Genomic DNA, 24157 nt, shown 5'->3' with positions numbered 1-24157 from the left:
GTCAATTCTCAATTGATTTTGAGAGAGCAAGACAGTTTGAAGACGGTGAGAGTGCGCCCGCACTCTCTCTCTGCTCGTTCTTTCAGTAACATGCGCCCTATCGCAAGCGCAGCAATCATCTACATCATTCACCGATCAAATAAGGCTTTGGTGAGACAAAAATTCGCTTTGGCGGCCACCAAAAAAATTTCAATGCAGGAAAACCCTGACCAAATAGGTCACGCTTCCAGGGATGATCTCGTTTTCATGGAGACGCAAGCCGTGTGCACGGAGGAGAGGGGCTGTGTGTGTGTGTGTGTGTGTGTGTGTGTGTGTGTGTGTGTGTGTGTGTGTGTGTGTGTGTGTGTGTGTGAAAGAGAGACATGTGAGTGACAGAGAGACGGAGGGAGAGCAGGGAAAGGAAATGCACCTGAACGAATACGCTGTGTGTTTTAAATAGCGTAAACATTTTTTTTTTATAACGAAACACAATATGTGGCGACCGGTGTTGATTCCGTGGCGCACCACCACGAATTAGTCTATGTGTGGGAAACACTGTAAAAAGATCTTTTAAAATAGGATGCTGTTGATATGGGTAAAACAGTTATTGTTCAGTACTTAGCTTATATTATGTGCTGCAATATATATATACACTGCTCAAAAAAATAAAGGGAACACTTAAACAACACAATGTAACTCCAAGTCAATCACACTTCTGTGAAATCAAACTGTCCACTTAGGAAGCAACACTGACTGACAATCAATTTCACATGCTGTTGTGCAAATGGACAACAGGTTGAAATTATAGGCAATTAGCAAGACACCCCCAATAAAGGAGTGGTTCTGCAGGTGGTGACCACAGACCACTTCTCAGTTCCTATGCTTCCTGGCTGATGTTTTGGTCACTTTTGAATGCTGGCGGTGCTTTCACTCTAGTGGTAGCATGAGACGGAGTCTACAACCCACACAAGTGGTTCAGGTAGTGCAGCTCATCCAGGATGGCACATCAATGCGAGCTGTGGCAAGAAGGTTTGCTGTGTCTGTCAGCGTAGTGTCCAGAGCATGGAGGCGCTACCAGGAGACAGGCCAGTACATCAGGAGACGTGGAGGAGGCCGTAGGAGGGCAACAACCCAGCAGCAGGACCGCTACCTCCGCCTTTGTGCAAGGAGGAGCAGGAGGAGCACTGCCAGAGCCCTGCAAAATGACCTCCAGCAGGCCAAAAATGTGCATGTGTCTGCTCAAACGGTCAGAAACAGACTCCATGAGGGTGGTATGAGGGCCCAACGTCCACAGGTGGGGGTTGTGCTTACAGCCCAACACCGTGCAGGACGTTTGGCATTTGCCAGAGAACACCAAGATTGGCAAAATCGCCACTGGGGCCCTGTGCTCTTCAGTTGTGTGAAGAGTGCTCCCTGATTGACTTGATTGACTGTTTGACTGATTGACTTGACCTGATTGACTGATTGCCCTGTGCTCCCTGATTGACTTGGAGTTGCATTGTGTTGTTTAAGTGTTCCCTTTATTTTTTTTGAGCAGTGTATAATACTTTAATGGGTATATTATATAATGTACTGACTGCTGCTTTGTAAATTTAAATAAGGAACAGGCAACTCTGGCCATTTTGCATTCTCCTTTTTGAGGTGGAGAGTTTTAGCCAGGCAAGCCCCCAGGGGCCCAGCAACGGCCCCCGGAAGATAAAAAAAAATGCATTTCATATGGCTGTAACTCTAAGTCTGGTTAGTGTATCAAAGAAAATCGGCAGGACAACTGCTTATGCTATGTTTAATAAATAAGGTTGGGCACAGTTTTCAGACATATATGGAAAGATGGCATAAAGTTTTTTTTTTTTTTTTAAAGTGCTCACAGTAAAATATCACATTTCAGCCTGTCCCTCATATATGCCATAAAGGTTTGTACAATGAACTATCCAGTTGTCCATTAAAGATATTATTTATTTAACATTTATTGTTTCATTACTAAATGTTTTAAACTACATTACCCACATATCTCTGTCATTCTATCAATGGAACAGGAAACTTGGTGCTGTAGTTCTTTGAAATGTGTAGCAATGCTAAGAGTTAGGGTTGTGATCTCGGTAAAGGAGCAATTTTTCACAACATAGAACATTCACAACATTACCTAATCTATAACTAACGTAACAATAATACCAAAACATACTTTGTAACATGAAGTTATATATGTTAAAAAAGTTATATACGTTTTATATGGGTTAAAAGATAATGTCACAGCCAATGACAACCCAGCTGAACAGATGCCACACTTACTTGACCATTTATGGTAAATGATGACAGATCTCTTCTGGTTCTGGCTGCAGGGATAAACACCTTAAATATTTAATATTTGGGCTGTTAAACATGCATTTCTTCTGATTAAATAATACAACATTTAAAAACAAAAGACTCGTGTGTGGTTACCATCCAAAAACGGATGATCAATCCGTTTCACATGATCAATGACACAAATTTGCTTATTTGATTAGACTGATGCATAAGTACATTTGAAAGAGAAACTTTTTTCTAAGCAATGGCCTACAGAAGGGATAGTTTTGCAGTATTTTAATTAAAGATAATTATATGTACTAAAGTGCTTCTAACATTTACAGTGTATGTATAGTATATCAAATGTATATCAATTATATTCAAATAAATTTAACAAAAGCATAATGAATGCACACAATTTTGAAAGCATATTCCAATATTTAATGTCAAACTGTTTAAAGGCAAATGTAGTCTTTGATGTTAGAACTATGCTGTTAGAAATTCTGTTAAAAGCTATGCTGAGTGGAAAACAATTTAAAGGCAGGACCTGAATTCAGCCGAATTCAAGACTATATAAGAAGCAAACAAAGGAAGATTTATTGCTCTTCCTTGCTATCAACAATCCAGTAAGCCAGCTTTTACTAGACGCAAGAAGCCAACTAGCTTTAACTATTTTTACATCTGTTAGTTGGTACTCATTTATAATCTGTAACAAGTATTCTTTTCATTTGATTATTTTAACCCCCTGGGGTCGGCTATCGCGCCGGCGCGATAGGCTCGTTTTTTTCCGTATGAGTGCAAAAAAAAAAATAATAATAATAATAATTTTTATCTTATTTGCTTGTGTTATACATCAATCGATCCTGTTTAGTGTGTATTTTTTTGTGTATGCTCATAATAAAAACAAAGTGTTGTGCTTTTCGCCAAATAAAGAAAAATAAACATCATGCGAGTTCTGCCTACTCTCCGTCAGTGAAGTCAATTCTGAAACGCGTCCGAAAATGAACTGTAACTCAGCGAATACTCAGTCAAACAGGCATACAGACACACAGGCATGAAGCTTGAATTTTCTTCTTTTAAATGAAGTATTTTTTATAAAAAACAAATATTCACAGTTTATATAATATGTATGTAAAGAGAGAGATGTCAGTCGTTCTCATCTCAGCTAATTAAGTTGTAATGTGACTCCACCTACGGAGACCGCACGCTATTCAAACGCAAATGTGAGGCGATCCATACAAACCTGTGAAACGCCCACATCCGCTGGATAAGGCCGGTGAAACACTGGATGCGTGGTGTAAGCGTCTCAGCTGCGTGGCGTGTCCGTTTTTATTTCGGCTCCCATGTTAACAGTTTATAGTTTGCACACTGCCTGTGTGAGACGCGCGCATGAGCCGTGTGGCAAGCTCAGGCGCGGCATGAGCCGCGTGGAAAACGCGTGCATTCTAGAAATAGAACCGACGCCTATTTTTCACGCGACACGCAAGCGTCTTGGAAGCGTTTCCATGCAAAATTGAATAGGAAAATCTGTTTATTTGTCATTTTGACACGAATACATATTAATAAATGTCCTTTTGATGTTTAAAAGTGTCTAGGTTTTGACATAAATGCAAATATAAGTGTAATTTTACAAAATATGATCGATTTTCAAATACTACTGTATTGAATGAACAGCTTTTAGCAAACTCTATTGCTATACTGAGATGAGGAATATATACTGTATGTGTTTTGTCAAAAATAAAGTCATCAACTAACTAATGAATCCTTTACTTTGAAATACGTATGATAAAACGTATACTTTAGTTTTGAAAGACGTTGACTAGTTTTGAATAGATTATAAAGTATGTATGTGTATGCATATATATATGTGTGTGTGTATATGTAAATGTGTATATATATATATATATATATATATATATATATATATATATATATATATATATATATATATATGAAGAGTTTCGTTGCAAAACGAGATATATCCATTTTGAGAAATGTTGGTTATTTGACATTATTATTTAAGACATCAGCAGTCAAGTTCATTCACATTTTTTGTACATTAAACTATTACTTGAGCTCAGTGAAGGCCAGGGACACAATATTCTTCAAATCCAGGATATTTTTTATTTAATTTTATGTCCATAAATAGTTCATAAATAAGTCAAAAACCATGCCAAAATGCAACATATTTATCTTAACATTGTCAAACATCTTAAATTGGTTAAAAAAATACATCAAAAATATATAGAATAGTATATACAAAGATTGATTAATAATAATAAGATTCTGAGTTAGTTTTGGCCAGAACATACACAATATAACATTTTTTTTTTTTTTTTTTTTTGCGAAACGCTATATATCCACCATAGGCTATATTCTACTACTGTAATACCATTGAAGAAATCTTTTGGATCATCAGTGGGAAAATTAACAATAATTTATCAATTAATCGTAAATATTCATAATATTCAAAAACATAATGCCATAATAAACATAATGTGACTATGGCGTGTGCCAGTAATCCAGGGCAGTCCCTGAATGAAAAGGTCGGATAACAACGTACGGACGTCTGTGTGCTTGTGCTTCACATAGGGACAGTGGGCATTAAAAAAAAAAAAAAAAAAAAAAAAAAAAACACCGTTGCACTGCCTGGCTAGCTGAGCTGTCAGAGCAAACAAACTGCAGGATGTTTATCGTTTCAACCATCCTTAAACAGCTTCGAACTATTTGTGATTAGTTACAATTTAGATAAGTAAGATTAAGTTAGTTAGATAAACGACTTGTAGCTTGTTACAGAAAGAGTGGAGGCTCCTTCCACACCGCTGCTGAAAACCAAACCTGTATGATCAGATCCATAACGTTAGCTTGACTCTGAAGCTTTGATTCTCTGACTGACAGACAGATGATCAGTGACGTAGCCTACGTGACTGACAGCTCGCCGCCTACAGTATAAACAATTAAATGGTAAACGTTTTTTTTAGTTAGCCTATTGAATCCTCTTCTTAAAAATATATGTTTTATGTTTTGATATTATCGTTAAATCACTGAGCAAACTCGGAGCACTTCACCGGCGCTGACTCTCTCCTCGCTTGACATCCTGAGCTCGCGCAGCATCCTGAACGTTCTATAGCCTAACCGTTATATCGCACTTTGTAAAGAAACTGGGCTGGCAGATATCGCGTTTTGTGAAAAAATACATTTTGTAGTAGGCTTAAAATGTACATTTTTAAATCTTATTAATGGCAGCAATTCACACATAGATTAAGGTACATCTGAACAGTGATTTCCAATAATAAAATCCAAATGTCAAAAAATGGCGTTTATCGCGTTTTGCAACCGAACTCTTCATATATATATATATATGTGTGTGTGTGTGTGTGTGTGTGTGTGTGTGTGTATATGAAGAGTTCAGATGCAAAAGCCTCTAAATGCCATCTGAAATTTTCTTATGAAGCGTTTACGCCCCATCCGCATATTGGCTTTCCAAACTAAAAGTGTTTCACAAAACTAAAATCAATGTATCGTTTTATGTGAATGATTAGGCAGGATGATTTTCACACCATTTTGAAGAAAAAACTCTAGGCGACGACATCCATTAGTCAAAAGTCTTATTGCCACATATTTAGTATGTGTTTTGTGGCCTTATTTCAGAAACTTTAATTTTTTGTTTTTTCGATAACCATGCATAAACATTATTCTCTCAAAAATGAAAACATGTACATACATGTGGCTCACATATTATGGAAGTCCTGTTTGTGCTATATAGAGTGAATTTACACCTTTGCCATTAATATGTTTATAAGCAACTGAAAAAAAGCACAAATGTCAGGGCATGTCAGAACATCTCAAGGACCCCAAAACACCCCAGACCCCAGAGGGTTAATAAAGTTTGTTAAAGCATTTATTATAATCATCTGACTGGACCTTGGATTATTGAGTACAGTTTTCTTCTGCCTGGATCAGGAAATCCTTTCTGGAAGAAACGCACGAGGGGTGAGCATTTTTTTTTGATAAAAGAATAATTACCATGTGTTTTGATTTGATCATATAGCCTAGCCAAAGAGGCAGCATGTAACGAGATTGTTGTTATAGTGCAAAAAAGGTTTAAGAAGTACCACAAAAGATAGACTTATAATACAGGTAATCAATCTATTATTTTTATCTTTTCTTGAGGACACGACTAAAGGATAGGCTCTTTAGTTACCGCGAGATTATCTCAATAAACTTTGAGTATGGTTTTAAGATAATTGGGAACGGTATTAATCGTTAGTCCATCGCAAAATAGAACAGAATAGAATAGAAGAGAAAGTTAGTATTACTGGATCAAGTGCTGTCGAAAAAGAAGCGTCTTCAGCCGTTTCTTGAAAGTGGCTATGGACTCAGCAGCTCTGGTTGAGTTAGGCAGATTTCCACCAGCAGGGAACAATCATGGTAAAGGTCAGAGAAAGAGATTTTGTGCCTCTTTGAGATGGCACCACAAGACGTTGTTCGCTTGCAGAGCGCAAGTTTCTGGAAGGCACATAAATCTGAAGTAATGAGTTTAAGTAAAAGGGAGCAGAACCAGTGGTTGTTCTGTAGGCAAACGTCAGTGACTTGAATTTGATGCGAGCGGCAACTGGCAACCAGTGCAATTTTGTGAGGAGAGGAGTGACTTGCTCTCTTCGACTCGTTAAAAACCACTCTAGCTGCTGCATTCTGGATCAGTTGCAGAGGTTTGACCGTGCAAGCTGGAAGACCAGCCAGAAGAGCGTTACAATAATCCAGTCTGGATAAAACTAGTGCCTGGACAAGGAGTTGTGCAGCATGTTCTGATAAGAAGGGCCTGATCCTCCTAATGTTGTACAAGGCAAATTTGTTCAATTGTTCAAAAAAGTTCAATTGATCATCAATTACCACACCAAGGTTCCTGGCTGACCTTGATGGAGTTATGGATGACAAGTCTAGCTGAATGGTGAAGTTGTGATGAAGTGTTGGGTTGGCCAGGACCACGAGCAGCTCTGTCTTCGCAAGGTTTAGTTGAAGGTGATGGTCCTTCATCCAGCCAGAAATGTCTGTCAGGCAGGCTGAGATACGATCAGCTACCGTCGGATCGTCAGGCTGGAATGAGAGGTAGAGTTGTGTGTCATCAGCGTAGCAGTGATAGGAAAAGCCATGTTTCTGAATCACAGATCCTAGTGATGTCATGTAGATAGAGAAGAGAAGTGGTCCAAGCACTGAGCCCTGAGGCACTCCAGTAGCTAGATGTTGGGTCTTAGACACCACACCCCTCCACGATACCCTAAAGGACCTACCTGAGAGGTAAGACTTGAACCATTGGAGTGCGGTTCCCGAGATGCCCTTCATCTTTAGGATTGACAGAAGGATCTGGTGGTTAACTGTGTTAAAGGCAGCAGACAGATCCAGCAGGATGAGAACTGAGGATCTGGACGCTGCTCTTGCCAGTCTCAGAGCTTCAATTACTGAGAGCAGGGCAGTCTCAGTTGAGTGTCCGCTTTTGAAACCAGACTGATTGCTGTCCAAGAGGTTGTTCTGTGTAAGGAAGGAAGAGATCTGGTTGAAAACAACTCGTTCAAGTGTTTTCGCGACGAATGGAAGGAGAGATACCGGACTGGGATAGGATCAAGCGGACAGGTGGTAGGGTGATTGGAAAGGAGGAGATTGGAGACTTCTACCTCTGAAAGTAGAGAGAAGGAAGGTAGAAAGCGTGTGTTAGCTGGTAAAATGTGTGTGTCAGTTTGTGGATTGGTAAATTGGCCGCTGATGGTGGTTGTTTTATTTATAAAGAATGTAGCAAAATCGTCAGCTGTTAGTGTTGATGAAGGAGGAGGAGGAGGAGGGTTGAGAAGAGAGGAGAATGTTTTGAAAAGCATGCAAGAGTTTGAAGAATTGTTAATTTTGTTGTCAAGTCAAGTCATCTTCATTTATATAGCGCTTTTAACAATGTAGATTGTTTCAAAGCGGCTTTACAGTAACAAACGGATAATTTAAGGTAACAGATTGTTTTGGCTTTATAGCGGTTCTTGAATAAAGATATTTTCCAGCTAAAGTTAGTTTTGATTGATTCACTTCCGTCGCAAGGATCATTAGTTATTAAATTACAGGCCGCTAAGACGACATCATTCTCTCTACACAGACTTTAAATGTGAACCTGTGAGAAACGCTGATGGCGCTCACGTGCGCATCAAGAATTAATTCTATACTTATGCGCATTTGAATATATGTGCGCAAGTTTGTAATTCCCTAACTAAACTACTTGTCTGGCCTTAAAATTTTGATACAGAATTTTATCACTTCGGGGTAGATACATGAAACCGAAATCCCGAAACCGGGATAAACAAAGGGGTAAAGATGACATTCTTCTTATGATGTAACGAGTGCATCAGGATTAATGGGAAGTGTTCCCAGTTCCGGCTGACCTAATCTATGCAGCCTAACATTGGATTATAGAAGTCTATAATGTATTATGTGAATGCTAGGTCAAAGAGATGTGTCTTTAATCTAGCTTTGAACTGACAGAGTGTGTAGGAAGACTGTTCCAAAGTTTTGGTGCTAAATAGGAGAAGGATCTACCGCCAGCAGTCGATTTTGATATTCTAGGTATTATTAACTGGCCGGAATTTTGAGATCGCAATAGATGTGAGGGACTATAATGCGGTAAGAGCTCGCTCAAGTACTGCGCTGCCGTGCAAAGGCAAAAGACCGTAACTTCGTTTTTGGTCGAAAATTAGTTATTTATATTTTTGGCACATTCAAGACCTCCTTTATCATGTGGATAAGTATCTTGAATCAATTCCGTTGTTTTTTCGAGAAAATAATGAATTGTCTTAACAGTAACTTCCAAAAGCCCACGAGAAACAAAGGCAGAACACTGTAACATCAGTTACCGCTCTTTGGCTTTGTTTTGGAACGCTCGGATTGGAGTTACGGTGTTCTGCCTTTGTTTAGCCGCGCGTCAATATGAAGTTACTGTGCCGGTGTTCTATCAGATAATGTTACCTACCAGATTGTAGGCTTATCAGTCCTTCTAACTTCTGATGTCCTCAGAGCTTTGTCCTGCACAGTTGCGGTCAGAACATTTGGTCTGAACCCGCCGTCGACAAACGTGCGATATCGATCGCGAAGGATTATGCAGAGTTGACAAAAAAACGTTACACATTGCCGTATCAGATGAATATAACCAAGAATTAAAGCCCCGCCTCACTCAGTTCGGGTACAGGACCTGGTTAAAACACTCATGCATCTAGCTGGCAGAGTGCCAAAACTTTGCCGGCGCCTTCAGCCCCGCCCTAAACACAGTCGAGGTATTTTGTCATGTCAAATGTATTAATAATGCCATCAGAATGCGACCAAAGCCCATGATAGCAATAAGCAGATGGCTATAAATAATTGTAAATCATACAAAATAAATGCCATGATCACTAGATTTTATACAGGTGTTACTATAATGATTTTGTTAATGGTGATCAGCAACCAAATATTGATAATGTGGAAGTTACTGCCTTTTGCCTTGGCATGACTTCTCACTTTTTGCTGACAATACAAAGGCAGAGTACAGTAACTTTAAAATAGTGGTCAAAAGTCAAATTTGAGCTCAAGATTTTTTTATGTATATAATTTCCATTACTAAAACATCTATTTGCCAGATTTCCAGTGTCCTAACTATAATTAATTTGACGGGACAACTAAAAATCTTTAAAGTCATTTTTCTCAGTTCCACACTCTAGCGACTTAAGGTCTTTTGCCTTTGTAGGGCAGTGCGGAGCTAAACCATTTAAGTAATCAGCAATATTTTAAAATGTATACGATGTTTAATAGGGAGCCAATGCATTGTTAATAGAACGGGGCTAATATGGTCATACTTCCTGGTTCTGGTAAGAACTCAAGCTGCTACGTTTTGAACTAGCTGTAGTTTGTTTATTAAGCGTGCAGGGCAACCACCCAGTAGAGCATTACAATAATCTAGCCTTAAGGTCATGAACGCATGAACTAATTGTTCCGCATTTGTCAATGAGAGCATATGGCGTAATTTAGATATATTTTTAAGATGGAAAAATGCGGTTTTACAGATACTAGACACGTGACTTTCGAATGAAAGATTGGTATCAAAGAGCACACCCAGGTTCCTAACCGACAACAAAGACTTAACAGAGCAGCCATCAAGTGTTAGACAGTATTCTAGGTTATTACGTGTGTAAGTTTTTTACTGTGCAACTGTGTCTAAAGTGCTGGAAAAGAGAGAGTTAAAAGTTTCTGTTGCAATATCAAGTTTATCTGGGATGCTGAGATGATGAAACTGATCAGGAAGATTATTGATAAAGCAATCTTTAGTGGCAGAAGTGATAGGTCTAACATATTTGTAACACGGAGTCGGCTTTGCAGCCTTCGCTAAATGTAATTTACATGAGACTAGATAATGATCTGAGATGTCATCGCTCTGCTGCAGAATTTCAACGGCATCAACATCTATTCCATGTGATAATATTAGATCTAAAGTATGATTACGACAATGAGTAGGTCCTGACACGTGTTGTCTAACTCCAATTGAGTTTACAATGTCTTTAAATGCCAATCCCAATGCATTTTTTTGTTATCTACATGTATATTAAAATCACCAACAATTAGTACTTTATCTGCAGCCAATACCAATTCTGATAGAAAGTCCAAAAATTCTTTGATAAAGTCTGTATGGTGCCCTGGTGGCCTGTATACAGTAGCCAGCACAAATCTCAAACATGATTTCGTGAGCTTAGAATTATAAGGTTCTATCTCTCCGTTTAGGGTAGTTCCGAGATATTGAGCATCAAAGTTTTTACATCCCAGCTGGCAAAACTGAGATGGAACCATTTTATTTTATTAATAACTACTAACAAAATATTTTTGTAGGCTACAAAAATAACACCACACAGGCATTAATAAACACCTAATGGATAAGATTCTGTCAAAAACTCAATTTCGACCAAAAGTGGAGATAGAACCTTATAATTCTAAGCTCACGATTTATCGTTTACACTATATATTTTTACATTAAGCACCAACACTTCAAAAGAATTATATTTCACGAGTTCACATCTACATATAATTAGTACAATATTATATTTTGTACTAATTTTTATTATGCGTATTTGGCGTGCTGTCCGGGGGGAGGGCTCCGAGCTCGGAGTTAGGCCCGAACCCAGAGTACTCCCCCCAGTTGGTAAGTGTAGATGGAACTGGAAGTGAGGAGATGGGAGGGATGCTGACAAACTTTCAATGAACAGAGATAGGTCTGCTGTGAATTTATACTCTGTCATTGAGTTGATTACTGATTAATCTCCAGCTGTGCATAATTTGGTTAATTATCTGAACCTGCTCCTCCCGAACTTTGTTAATAAAACATCATTTCACGAGTTCACATCTACATATAATTAGTACAATAAGTTTATGCGTATTTGGCGTGCTGTCCGGGGGGAGGGCTCCGAGTTAGGCCCGAACCCAGAGTACTCCCCCCATAAAAGCCAGGTGAGCGCAGGACAGCAATCGTAAAATGATGTGGAATTAATCCCCCCAAAATGTGCAGGGCATGAGAAGGTATTTACTAAAAACGAGCTTGACTGTTCGACCGGGAGGGCTCTCGCGACATCCGACGGGAACTTGGATGCTCACGGCATCGGACGGATAAGCCCATTCGGCAGTTGAACTGTCAACTCGATGACGCAAGATTTTTACGAGCGTGATTTGAGAAAGAGTTTAGCCATTCAACTGGGAGGGCCCTCGCAGCGTCCGACGGGAACTTGGATGCTCACGGCATCGGATGGGTAGGCCTCGCCAGCGGAAGGGAGGGCGCCCGCTGGACTCTGTCGGGGGGCTCGACCGGCGCTTCGAAGGGGGCTGGGACATGGGAACAGAACCCTCGCGGCCTGACGAATGGGGAGCCCACACAGCGACACGAGCGCGGCCGTCCCACAACGACTAAGACGGGCAGACTCTCACTGCGATTCGAACGGAAGGGCTCAATCAGCGCTTCGGAAAGGGGACAGAGCCCGGCCCTTGAACGAGGAGCCATTACGTGTGCGAACGGGGATCCTGCCATTGTTTGTAAAAAATACGCTGCATTGTAGATGTTTATTGTATCGAGCTTGAACGCAGCGAACCAAATGATACTGGAAGTGGGTTGGAACTTGGTACTGGTACTGAGAGTGACAATGGATGGAGCGCAGCAGGTGATGGAAATGAATGATTTAATTATGGCTTGGTGAGCGTTTTGATGTGGAAGCGGCTGGATCTGATGTAGGTTTTGAACGCTTCTGATGTGGGCAGAGTAGGGATTTGAACATTGAACGTTTATACTGCAGTAAACCAAACGAGAGTGGTACAGTTGGATGGGGGTTGGCGGATTGAAAATATAAACGAAGTTTGACCTTTTTGCTTGATCAGTTTACTACTTGTTTAATGAAGAAAATATGGTTTCGATATCTACGATCTGTAAATCTGACATTGAAGGATAGGTATTTGAGTCGACGTTAGATGTTATAGTCAATTCGGAGCGGTGGAGAAAAACCGAAGACAGCTAGGACAGACGTGCTTCCAGTGTGCAGACGGAGTTGGTGGAATGGTATGCGAGACAGAGTGTTGGAATACATTTGGTGAGTATGTCAATTGCAATAGATTGACTGGTATCCGGACGAGTGGGATAAGTTCTTGAATCCTTTAACCCCCTGAGGTCGGCAATCACGCCGGCGTGATCTGCTCGTTTTTTTATATCAGTGCAAAATACTCTGTTGATTTTGATTTTACATACTTGTGTTGTACATCATTCAAAGCTGTTAAATGTCTTCTTTTATTTGTGTACTCTCATAATAAAAACAAAATGTTGTGTTTTTCGTAAAACAAAGAAAATAAACATGATGCACGTTCTGCTGTCTCTCTCAATGTGAAACTCATTCTGAAACGCGACAGAAAATGACCTGTAACTCAAACGAATGTTTGTCACACAGACTTGAAACGCATGTCTATACAACGCTTGGAATCTCTATTTTTAAAGTATGTAAATTATATAAAAAACAAATATTATATTTTTAAGTAATCCATACGAAAGCAGCGGCATGTACAGTTTCTCAAACGCGTCCTAATTAACTATAATGTGACCACACCCACGCGCGCACGAGCGATTGACATGCAAATGATCCATGCGGAGAAACGCAGACCTGTAAACGCCCTCATCACCTCAAAACAAAGAAGCAGAGACTTTGTAACTTACTCTTCTCTGCTTTCATCGAGTTTGGACGACTGTAAGCTGTGCTGTGCTGTGCTGTTTACCTTGAATTTACCTCGGATTTACCTCAGAAGAACGCGATTTGAAGATGAGACGATTTTTAAGGTAAGACATGTTAAACTGGTCGTGCCAGATTAAAATGTATGTTATGAAATGAGATTGGAGTAAAAACATGAACTAAGCCTAATGTCATATATGTACATGTATATATAGACAGAAACATGAAATGTGAACTAGAATGGTAGGCAACCTTTCAGTGCTTGTATACATGTTCGACACGAGGATGTTTTTATATTCTATAATAAAACACAGCATGGTAAAAGTAGGCTAGTATATATATATATATATATATATATATATATATATATATATATATATATATATATATATATATATATATATATATATATGTTTGTGTGTGTGTATTCTGTACATTTTAAAAAGCTATTTTAACCTGAAAAATCTAAAATGTATTCCCCAAATTGTGCATTATAGTTTCTCTTGATATCAGCATGTTCACAGCTGTTTTGTTGTTGTTTTTAGAGGAACAAGATGCCACTGAATAAGTCCTGCTGACTTCAACATTCACATAAGTCTCCATCCATGAACATGCTAAAGTGAAAAATCAAACACAATGGAAATGAAAGGTATGTACTATGTTTTAGGAATGGCACAAAGGTGTGTGACAGTTCAAGTCTCTGTCTTTAGTTCAGTGTGTTAAATAATGTGTTTTTTGTCATTTGTGTATCTTTGGATTATGTTGTGTTGTAAATAAATTAAAAACAATCTAAAAGCCATTCTTTTTTAAATCTCCTCATTCTTTGTGCAAGGTTGCTCAGAATGGCAGGGCCTAATGGCTCCTAATAGGGCCATTAGGGAGTGTCTTTGTCTTTCTCAGGTGAGAAAACCTTACATATTAATGAGGTGATCCGCCCCTTCGAATAAAGCTTTCTAACACAAAACACGTCTTAGAAATCTTAAATCAATATATTGTCTTATCTGAATGAGCAGTCAGGGTGATTTTCACATAGTTTTGAAGCAAATATTCTAGGCTACGTGATACAATTTTCAAAATTCTTATGAAGAAATAATCAGTATGGGTTTCATGAGCTTATTTCAGTGACAATTGTTTTTTGTTTTTTCACAAACCACGCATAAATGTTATTATCTCAAAACTACAAACTTTTATATACTTGCTGCTGATATATTATTTTAGCAGAGTTTGTGCTGAATACAGTGTAATCAGACTTTAGCCATGAAAATGTCACAAGTAACAGAAATAAGCACAAATGTCAGAGCATGTCAGAACACCTCCAGGGCCCAGAAAACAGCTCAGACCCCAGAGGGTTAATGAGCAGGGATGTTTGAGATTTATTTATGGCGGGGGCAGGCTTACCGTAGACTAATTTATTGAAAACTGAATGCTGGTTAGATAGCTCTATTAAGCTTTTTATGCTTCTGGCACCAACGTCTCCTGTGGCAGTGGAGAATGAGCCGGAGTAACAGAAAACCTGCAGGAGCAGAGGAGACATCACTGCTGAAGCAGTGGAGAATTAGCCGGAGAAACAGTTCCTGCAGGAGCAGAGGAGATATCACAGCTGTGGCAGGGGAGAAAAATAGCGAGAGAAACGGAAATCCTGTGGGAGCAGGGGAGACACTGCAGTGGCAGTAAACAAGATTAGCTAAGGGAACAGAGCTCCTGCGGGAGCAGAGGAGACATCACTGTTGCGACAATGGAGAAAAAGCCGGAGTAAGATAAAACCTGTGGTAGCAGAAGAAAACATCACTGCTGCAGCAATGGAGCAAATAGCCAGAGTAACATGAAGCCAGGAAATGAGCTCCTGCAGTGTGTGGATGAGCAAAGGGAGGAGGGGAGTGGGGCTTGGAGAGCCGATGGTCATCTTTTTGTGCGTTAATCTAAGACGCGATGAAGAGGAGGTTAGAGATGAAATCCTTGCAGGATTATGCATTTCTGTTGTTTAAGTGGCCGAGCACAGATATCAGTTTGCTTAGAACGATATTGACTGTCTGAGAGGTGGACGACATCCGAAAGTCCTATTTATTATTTATTTATTCTTTGCCGTGAGGACTGGAGATCAACTGTGTTCAAATTAATGGCCAGGATTCGATGAGGCTGAACCCATGGTTTTAACCTGCATTTGGAATCCAGAGCTTAGCCAAACTGTGCAGGGCTGAAAGATCAATTATTGAACATTTGATGATTAACAACGTCAAAGTACACTCTGATTTAAATAACGATTGTTCGTTTATCTGTTGCTGGTTTCTAAGGAGACAGCTTACGTAAAAGAAGACGCTTTGCATGAATTTAGTTTAGGCACTTGTGTTTGTTTAATTTTGTTTCATTTAAGGATCACTAAACTATTGATGTGAAGCACATTGCTTGTAACCATGCATAAAAACATTTATGCTATAACTATGTTTCTACGCGGTTTATGCAGATAAATTGCAGGACATAGTTAACGATATAAGTTAGGTTAAAGATTCTGAGCGCATGCGTTCAGCACGTAATGCACGAGGCCGCGAGCTACTGTAGGCCTACTTGTGAGTTTTAGCCACAAGAAAGCAATGACAGAAAATAATTTGGACCAACACCATTTAAAACGTGTTCCCCTCGTTATAACTGAACAACTGAATGCGATGCGAAATTTAACCGCCGAGTGGAGCGCTCGCGGAGTTCAGCCAATGGGGTTGAGAGCGTATAGGCTGGCCGACCGGTACTGAATCTGCGGCGCTGCTCTTTGAGGGCCTGCGGCTTCGGCCTAGAGCTGCTGGAGAAGCCCGTTCTTTCGCGTGAAGAGGGCGGCATTGCCCGAAACGCGAGCGTGGTGCTTTGCAGGCCTTATGACCATTCTCCATGGCAGGAAAAAACGTTACTTGAATGATATGGTTTAGGAAAAAAATGCGGAAGAAGATCGCTGGTATTTCGCCCGTGGTGGCAAGGACCCGTTTATTTGGCTTGACATCCGCAATATAACACCCGAGGATTCTGGCAAATATTCCAAAAGGACAGAAAATTCCTTCAACGGATGGGAGAGCTTGATTCGGACATGTTGGGAAGATAGGGCGCAGCCAAATGCTGACAAACTTTCAATAAACAGAGATAGGTCTGCTGTGAATTTATACTCTGTCATTAAGTTGATTACTGATTAATCTCCAGCTGTGCATAATTTGGTTAATTATCTGAACCTGCTCCTCCCGAACTTTGTTAGTAAAACATCATTTAAAACTAGATTTCTTAGTGGTTTTGAAAATATTACTATAAATTACAGCAACACCTCCTCCTTTGCGTTTCAGATGAGGTTCATATTTAAAACTGTAATCTTGTGGGGTGGACTCATTTAAAGTAATGTAATCATTTGGTTTTAGCCAGGTTTCTGTCAAACACAGCACATCTAGGTTATAATCTGAAATCATATCATTAACAATGAGTGCTTTTGGAGTAAGTGATCGAATATTCAGCAACCCAAGCTTTATTATTTGCTCATCTGTATTATATCTGTTTTTTTATTTGTTGAACATCAATTACATTTTTAACCTTAGATGGGTTTAGATGTTTTTTGGATTTCCAAATTCGGAGAACAGACACAGTCTCTATATGATGATATCTAGGTGAAAGAGGCCCTATGTGATGGGATTTATCTGACCTTGGTGACGTGAGACAGCTAGCAGACAGTCGGTTAAGCCAGTCTGTCTGCTTCCTGATCTGGGCCCCAATTTGTCATGTTTTATCTCTAAGACTATGAGCCAAATTACTAGTGAAGGGGGTGGATTGGAATCCACTGCTGCTTCAATATATATATATGTAAAGTAGTTCTTATAAGGCACCTTGTGTCAAAATGATTTACGACTTTGACCTTTGACCTTTTGGCAGGTTGAACTTCCGGTGACCTTTATGATTGACAGGTTGAACTTCCCGAAAGGGGTTATGGGATTAACCTATTGACCCTGCTAGCCTATCGATCATGTTGTATGACAGTTAGTTTTGAACTATGACCTAGCTAGGACTAAATCATAATTTTGACGGGTAGTTTTGCCCTATTTAAATAGAACAGATGTTTTTGTTTGAACTTTGTCCCAGTTATATGTGTGTGCGTGGTGATTGTGCCTGCGCCCCCTCCGCAGTGAAAGTGAGAAGTCACACAAACACATTCTATCCTTTATATAATTTATATGATATAATCTAAAACATACATTGAAACCAATTATTTTAGATGAATAAAAGTATATAAAATAAAAAGCTTACTAAAACCAATTATTTTAGATGAATAAAAGTATATAAAATAAAAAGCTACTAAAACCAATTATTTTAGATAAAAAAAACATAAACATTCTGCTCTTTAAAAGTGTATAATCTAAAACAATTTAAGGTTGAAAAACATTTTGTTATTTCACATTCCTATGTAAAACATCCTATCCTTTATATAAATTCTATATTAATTATCATGCTAAAAGTTGTTTTTAAGTCTATAATATAAAAGCTTACTAAAACCAATAGTTTTAGATGAATAAAATCGTCTTACCTTATTTTAGAAAGTTGAAGTATACCATTGATGTCCACAAAAAAATGCAATGTATGAATGGATTCAAAATTGTTTTACACAACTGAATTCACAGTCATTCCTGAATGACCTCACACTCTCAAAACATAAGGAGCGCGCTTCTAATGTATGTGTGTCAAAAAGTAAAACACACGTGTGTGTGTGTGTGTGTGTGTGTGTGTGTGTGTGTGTGTGTGTCTATGCGCGCGCCCCTATTCCTGTGAGCTCTGACATCTGAAACACGGTGAAGTCTATATCAGACTAACAAGTTGAAAACATGCCTTTAAAAGTATAATATAAATATCTTATTGATCCAATTATTTTAGTTTTAGATGAATAAAAGAATACAAAATAAAAAGCTTGCTAAAAATAAAAATCATCTTACATGTTAGAGGTAAAGTATACCACGGATGTCCATAAAAATGCAATGTATGAAACGGAGTCGCAGGTCCCTCCTGCCTTCACATTCCTGAACAGTATATATAAATCGGGTCAGTTATTTCATATATGTCACATTCAGTTATTTCACATTCATATGTAAAACATTCTGTCCTTTTTAAAAGTATATAAATGTTAATAATATACAATAATATCTTACTAAAATAATTAAAGTTGAAAAAAGATTCTATCCTTTAAAAGTGTTTAAATGAAATCTTGCAAATTAAACTAAAGTTGAAAAACATACCTTTAAAAGCATTTAAAAAGCTTACTAAAACCAATTGTTTTAGTTTTAGATAAAAATTACATAAAACATTCTATCCTTTATATTCTATCATTTATATAATCTAAAACAATTAAACTAAGGTTGAAAAACATTCTATCCTTTAAAAGTATATAATGAAATGCTTATACAATATATCTTACTAAAAATAAAAATCATCTTACATGTTAGAGAGAGTTAAATTATGTCCTACCATGGATGTCCACAAAAATGCAATGTATGAATGGGTTCAAAATTGTTTTACACAACTGAATTCATCTAGTCATTCCTGAATGACCTCACACTCTCAAAACATAGCGCGTCTAATGTATGTGTGTCAAAAATTAAAGGAGCCGTGCGCGTTTCTGTGTGTGCATGTGTGTGTGTGTGTGTGTGTGTGTGTGTGTGTGTGTGTGTGTGTGTGTGTGTGTGTCTGTGCGCGCCCCTTCACATGTGAGCTCTGACCCCTCTCCTTCCCATATTAGAGCACGGTGAAAGTGAGGAAGGGGTTTCCTAATATCACACTAACAAAAGTTAAAAAAAATACTGTTCCTCAAAAGTGTATAAATAAAATGGTTATAAAAACATACTGAAACCAATTATTTTAGATGAATAAATAAAATTCATCTGACATGTTTAGAGTTACAACTCTTGAACTTACAGGTTCAAGAAGCTCTTAAAGACATAAATCACAGAGTGGTTCTCTCTCTCACACCAGCGTCTCTGACTCAGAGGGTTGTATTCAGTGATGGGATGAGACATTGTGAATGCTGTGTTGGGGGTAAATTAATTTCAAAGTTTAAATGATATCTTTTTAAAAAAATATTTGTTTCATAACATATAGATGTCCATACATTCTATGAATGAGATTGCAGTTGTAATAGAAAAGACTGTTTTTTCCTGACTCTGCTCCTCCGCATTCCTGAGCACGGTGAAAGTGATAATAATGTTTTAAATTTCACAAAAATAATATAAAATAAATACCTTGCTAGAAATCTAGTGAAATGCTTGTAAAAAGAATAAAATTCATCTCACATGTTTAGAGAGTTACGATTCTTGAACTTATGTGTTCAAGAAGCTGTTGAGAGCCATAAATCACAGAGTGGTTCTCTCTCACACCAGCGTCTCTGACTCCTAGGGTTTATTCAGCGATCAGAATGAGACATTGTGTTAGGGCTAAATTTATTTCAAAGTTTAAATGATATCTTTATAAAATGTAATGTATAAAAAATGTATAAAAAAGTCTCTCAAACAGAGGCCCTCGCTCGTGTCTATGCTGCATTCTGACATCCCCTCCTTTCATTTCCAGAGGTAACAGTGACACTGTGAAGTGTATCTCACACTAACTAAAGTTAAAAAACATTCTGTTCTTTATAAGTATATAAAATATATTCTCTCTCTCATCTAAAAGCATAACCTTAAAAAGTTTGCATTAGATATTTTAAAAGATTGATTAAATTAAATCTTTAAAGTTTCAATACATACTCATCTTCTATTTATCTGTACTTATGTATGATATAAATTATTATTTTTTGCTTAACGGTGACCTAAAGTATAATTGTTATTAAACAATGTCTGTTCAAAAACTGTACTTGGTCGTCTTAAATCTCATTTATACGAAAAAGATTCAAACAGCATTTTTTGTCCATGTGGGGGTTTCAACTTTTATGGTGGGGCTTTCCATAGCTATCCCGTACATCTAAACAGAACCATCACAGAAAACTACATTTTCAAAATGTAAACAAAAGTTTTAGCTAAATAAAAACACCTTATTTCCAGAGAGGCAAAGTAGTTCTTTATGCAATGATAAAAACGATCCAAAAAAGCAAATAGTTTAAGTTGTCCTATAACAGCCCCAGGCCCTTCAGTGATAAAACTACAGTGTGAACTGAAGCTTCAGGATATAGGGCGACAGACCAGATGAGTCTCGGGGGGAGTCTCTCTGCATTCCAGACTACATCCAAAGTTTACACTAATTTCTAAGCAGCGTCTGTCCAAAAACTTGAGATCTTAGATCTTTTGTCCATACAACATGAAACATGTTGTCAAAGTTTGTCACAATGTTTTAAGAAATCCTAGGACTTTACATTGCTCTTATTTAGACAAAGTTGTATCATTTGGAAAATCAAAGTAAAAATGACACATCGTATAAGATCATTTTTACTCATATCTTCCGAACTAGGGTGAAACCCTTTACTGAGAATATACCACCGGCCATCTACTCAAAATATATGTAGAAGTTTCAAACATTTGTTGATGGTGGCCGTATGAACAGACGTTGGGGAGAGCTATAGCAGGAAGCATGCCCTTTGACCTCCTCGATTTTGGAGGCGTTTTTGTTAAAGATTTCTCCCATTGTGGTTCTCCCATCTACTCGTTTTTTTTTCAACTTTGGTAAATGTGCCAAGAATCTATGACAACGTGTCTTCCGATAGCGCTTCATCGAGTTTAATTGTACATGTTCTACCGTTATGATGTACTTGTTACATGTTCTACCGTACATGTTCTACCGTACCGTTCTATATAATGATTTACACAACCGAGCAATAGACCGTACCTTTGACTTACCCGTCGAGAAGAAAGTAGATTCCTAGATAAAAGCTATCCCGATATTTATTTACATACCGATAAATTAAATTTGAATTTAGTTAAAACTTCTCCTGTGGCTCGGCATAACTATGATCCAGCATTATATTGTACCGTGCAGTGCAGCCTTTCAAATGTGGCGGGGGCAGTATCAACGCCTGCCATATGGTCTAGCGGTTAGGATTCCTGGTTTTCATCCAGGCTGCCCGGGTTCGACTCCCGGTATGGGAAGACAATTTTTTTTACATTGCCAACAAAATTCAAGTTATTCAAGTTCATCAATAATCATTTTTAGTCTTAGAGGCCTACACGAACTGCAGAAACAAGCAGTTTCTTGAAGATTCGGTACCGAATCATTTTCACAAATACAATTATATTGAATTCAGAAAATTTCACTATGGAATACTTTATCATAATTTCAATTTAGTTTCAACTTTTCATCTCATAATTATGACGCAGTGTCATAATTTCAACTTTTTAAGTCATCATTTCGACTTTTTGTCAATTACGCCTTTTTAATGTTTTAAAGTCATAATTTGGTTGTTGACTATAGTTGTGTTGCACCTGCATGTCCACTAACTCGCTTGTGAGAGTCAGAGTGTGTAAAGTAAACTCTCATTAGTGTTAGTAGAGTATTAGTGGACTGGTAGGGTTAGAATAAGTAATATTAGAATAAAATATCTGTTGGGGAGCATCGCGATAAAGAGTTCATGTTTAATGACAACATACCATTTTTCAACCGAGCGAATCTGCGCATGAGAGGCCTTCTTCAACTTTTTAATTCAGAATTACAATGACGCCTTTTTAATGTAATACTTAAAACGTTTTTTAGTCATAATTTGGTTGTTGACTATAGTAGTGTTGATGATGAAACGTGCTAGTGCTTTTTGTACCTCTCTGGTATTATAGTGTTTCAAGATGGCGGAAGCCTCCTTGGACTTACCCGCCCCATGTAAATAAAAGATAAGAAAGATCATTTTACACCCATGAGAACATATTTATGAATAAAGACAATGATTTTAGCTAATTAAATACCATTTTTTCAATCTACACATGAGAGACCTTCAGAAGTCAGAACTTCAGGGGTAGGTCCGTTGGCGAAAACACTGCATGTGTAAGGTAGTTTTCCAGATTTTCACCCAAAATCAAATACTGTATGACGCTTTTCAAAGTTAGAATAACCGGTTGTGTTCTGACACAAGGCCATTAACCGGTTCTTTTTGTTTTATAAATGTACTTTGCTTATTTCTAAATATCAACCTGATAAATATGAATACGATGAAACGATAATTTTTAAGAAAAAACATTTTTAAGAAAAATAAATCATGATAATGTTTAGTTTAGATGTGGATGATTTCTCTAACATTGCTCTAACATCTCACTCACAACGCAAAACGTTGTAAATAAACATTTTCAAACTGTAATTTTATTTTATTGATTATGGTGATTTAAAGTTTTTGTTATTAACTAATACCTTTATCTTTTAACTAACATCTGACCCCAAATAAACAGATAATGGAATGTTCACCATCTACATGGTTAGATATTCTCCTATGTATCTAAGTAGTTGTGCTTAAATCTTTGAGTGTATTTTTACACGGCAGCATATTTTTGTCACACTCTATGGACCAACTTATCAGACACTCACCACACTGATGTTAACATCACCATATATTGTCTTTTCTACCATGATTGGAGCAACTATTGTCCCACCATTCTTCTGGTCAATTGTGAAGGTAAGCTGATTAGGGATCTGAATTAATAGCCGTCCGAATGATGTAGAATTATTATTATTATTAGTATTATTATGCTGTCGTTGTAGATGGTTGTTAGGCTGTTGGTCTGTCATGTTTCCAGAATGTGTTTGAATGCTCAGCATCTGAACGTCACCATCTGTTAAAAAAAAATTTAAGAAGATTGAAGATTGAGAAACATATTCACTACTAACAAAGTAAAATTATAAATCTTTTCCTACGTTTGATATTCTTTTTTCTGATTTTTTTCACTATGGACTTGATCCTTTTTAATGCTGTTTTCTCTCCATATTTATTCTGTAGTTCCTCTACTGTGTCTTCCAACCTCCCTGTTGTTCTTCTCCAACTGTGTCAACCAAAGACAAGCAGTTAGAAGAATAAAATGTATGTACAGCAAAACAAAGTTAACATAAAATTAACACATTCATACACCAGTTCAAAGTCAATGAACCGGCTGATGCTGCAGTGTTAGAGCACATGATGGCTGGTGAACAGACGCACAGCAAGTTAAACCAGAGTTAAAACAATAGTCTATGTTAGGACAATAGTATCTGATAATAGCTGATAACGGTCAAAGTGCGAGATAAGGCGCAAGTAGCCAAACTAAACATTTCATATTTGACAGAATACAACTACAAAAATAATCAACTTGTTTCTAATTTCTTTTTTTCTAAATTGTGATTTAATGTGATAGGAGAAGAAACAATATTAAGAATCATTAATAATGAATGTGTACAATTTAATAAACGTATTTACCTAACATCCATAGCCTTCGTTAAATTAAGACTAAGTTCCTTTTTGCGGACAAAGTGAACTTTGGAGGGCTCAAAATAAGTGCCATGGAACTCTTTTATCAAAAAATTTATTGATAATGATTAGTTATGCCAAATGATAGTTTGGCATGCATGGGATTGGTTGTCCATAGTGAGAGAGAAATACTTTTATTATAGAAATGGCTATTCTTTATTCTATTCTTTAATCCACAAATAAATTTTTTATACCTGCTCAAGTACTTCTTGATGAGTTTCTTCTGTATTAAACAGCGAAT

The sequence above is a fragment of the Scardinius erythrophthalmus genome (assembly GCF_964197995.2).
Source record: "Scardinius erythrophthalmus genome assembly, chromosome: 8".
Classification (NCBI taxonomy): Eukaryota; Metazoa; Chordata; class Actinopteri; order Cypriniformes; family Leuciscidae; genus Scardinius; species Scardinius erythrophthalmus.
Note: the sequence above shows the minus strand (reverse complement) of the source record.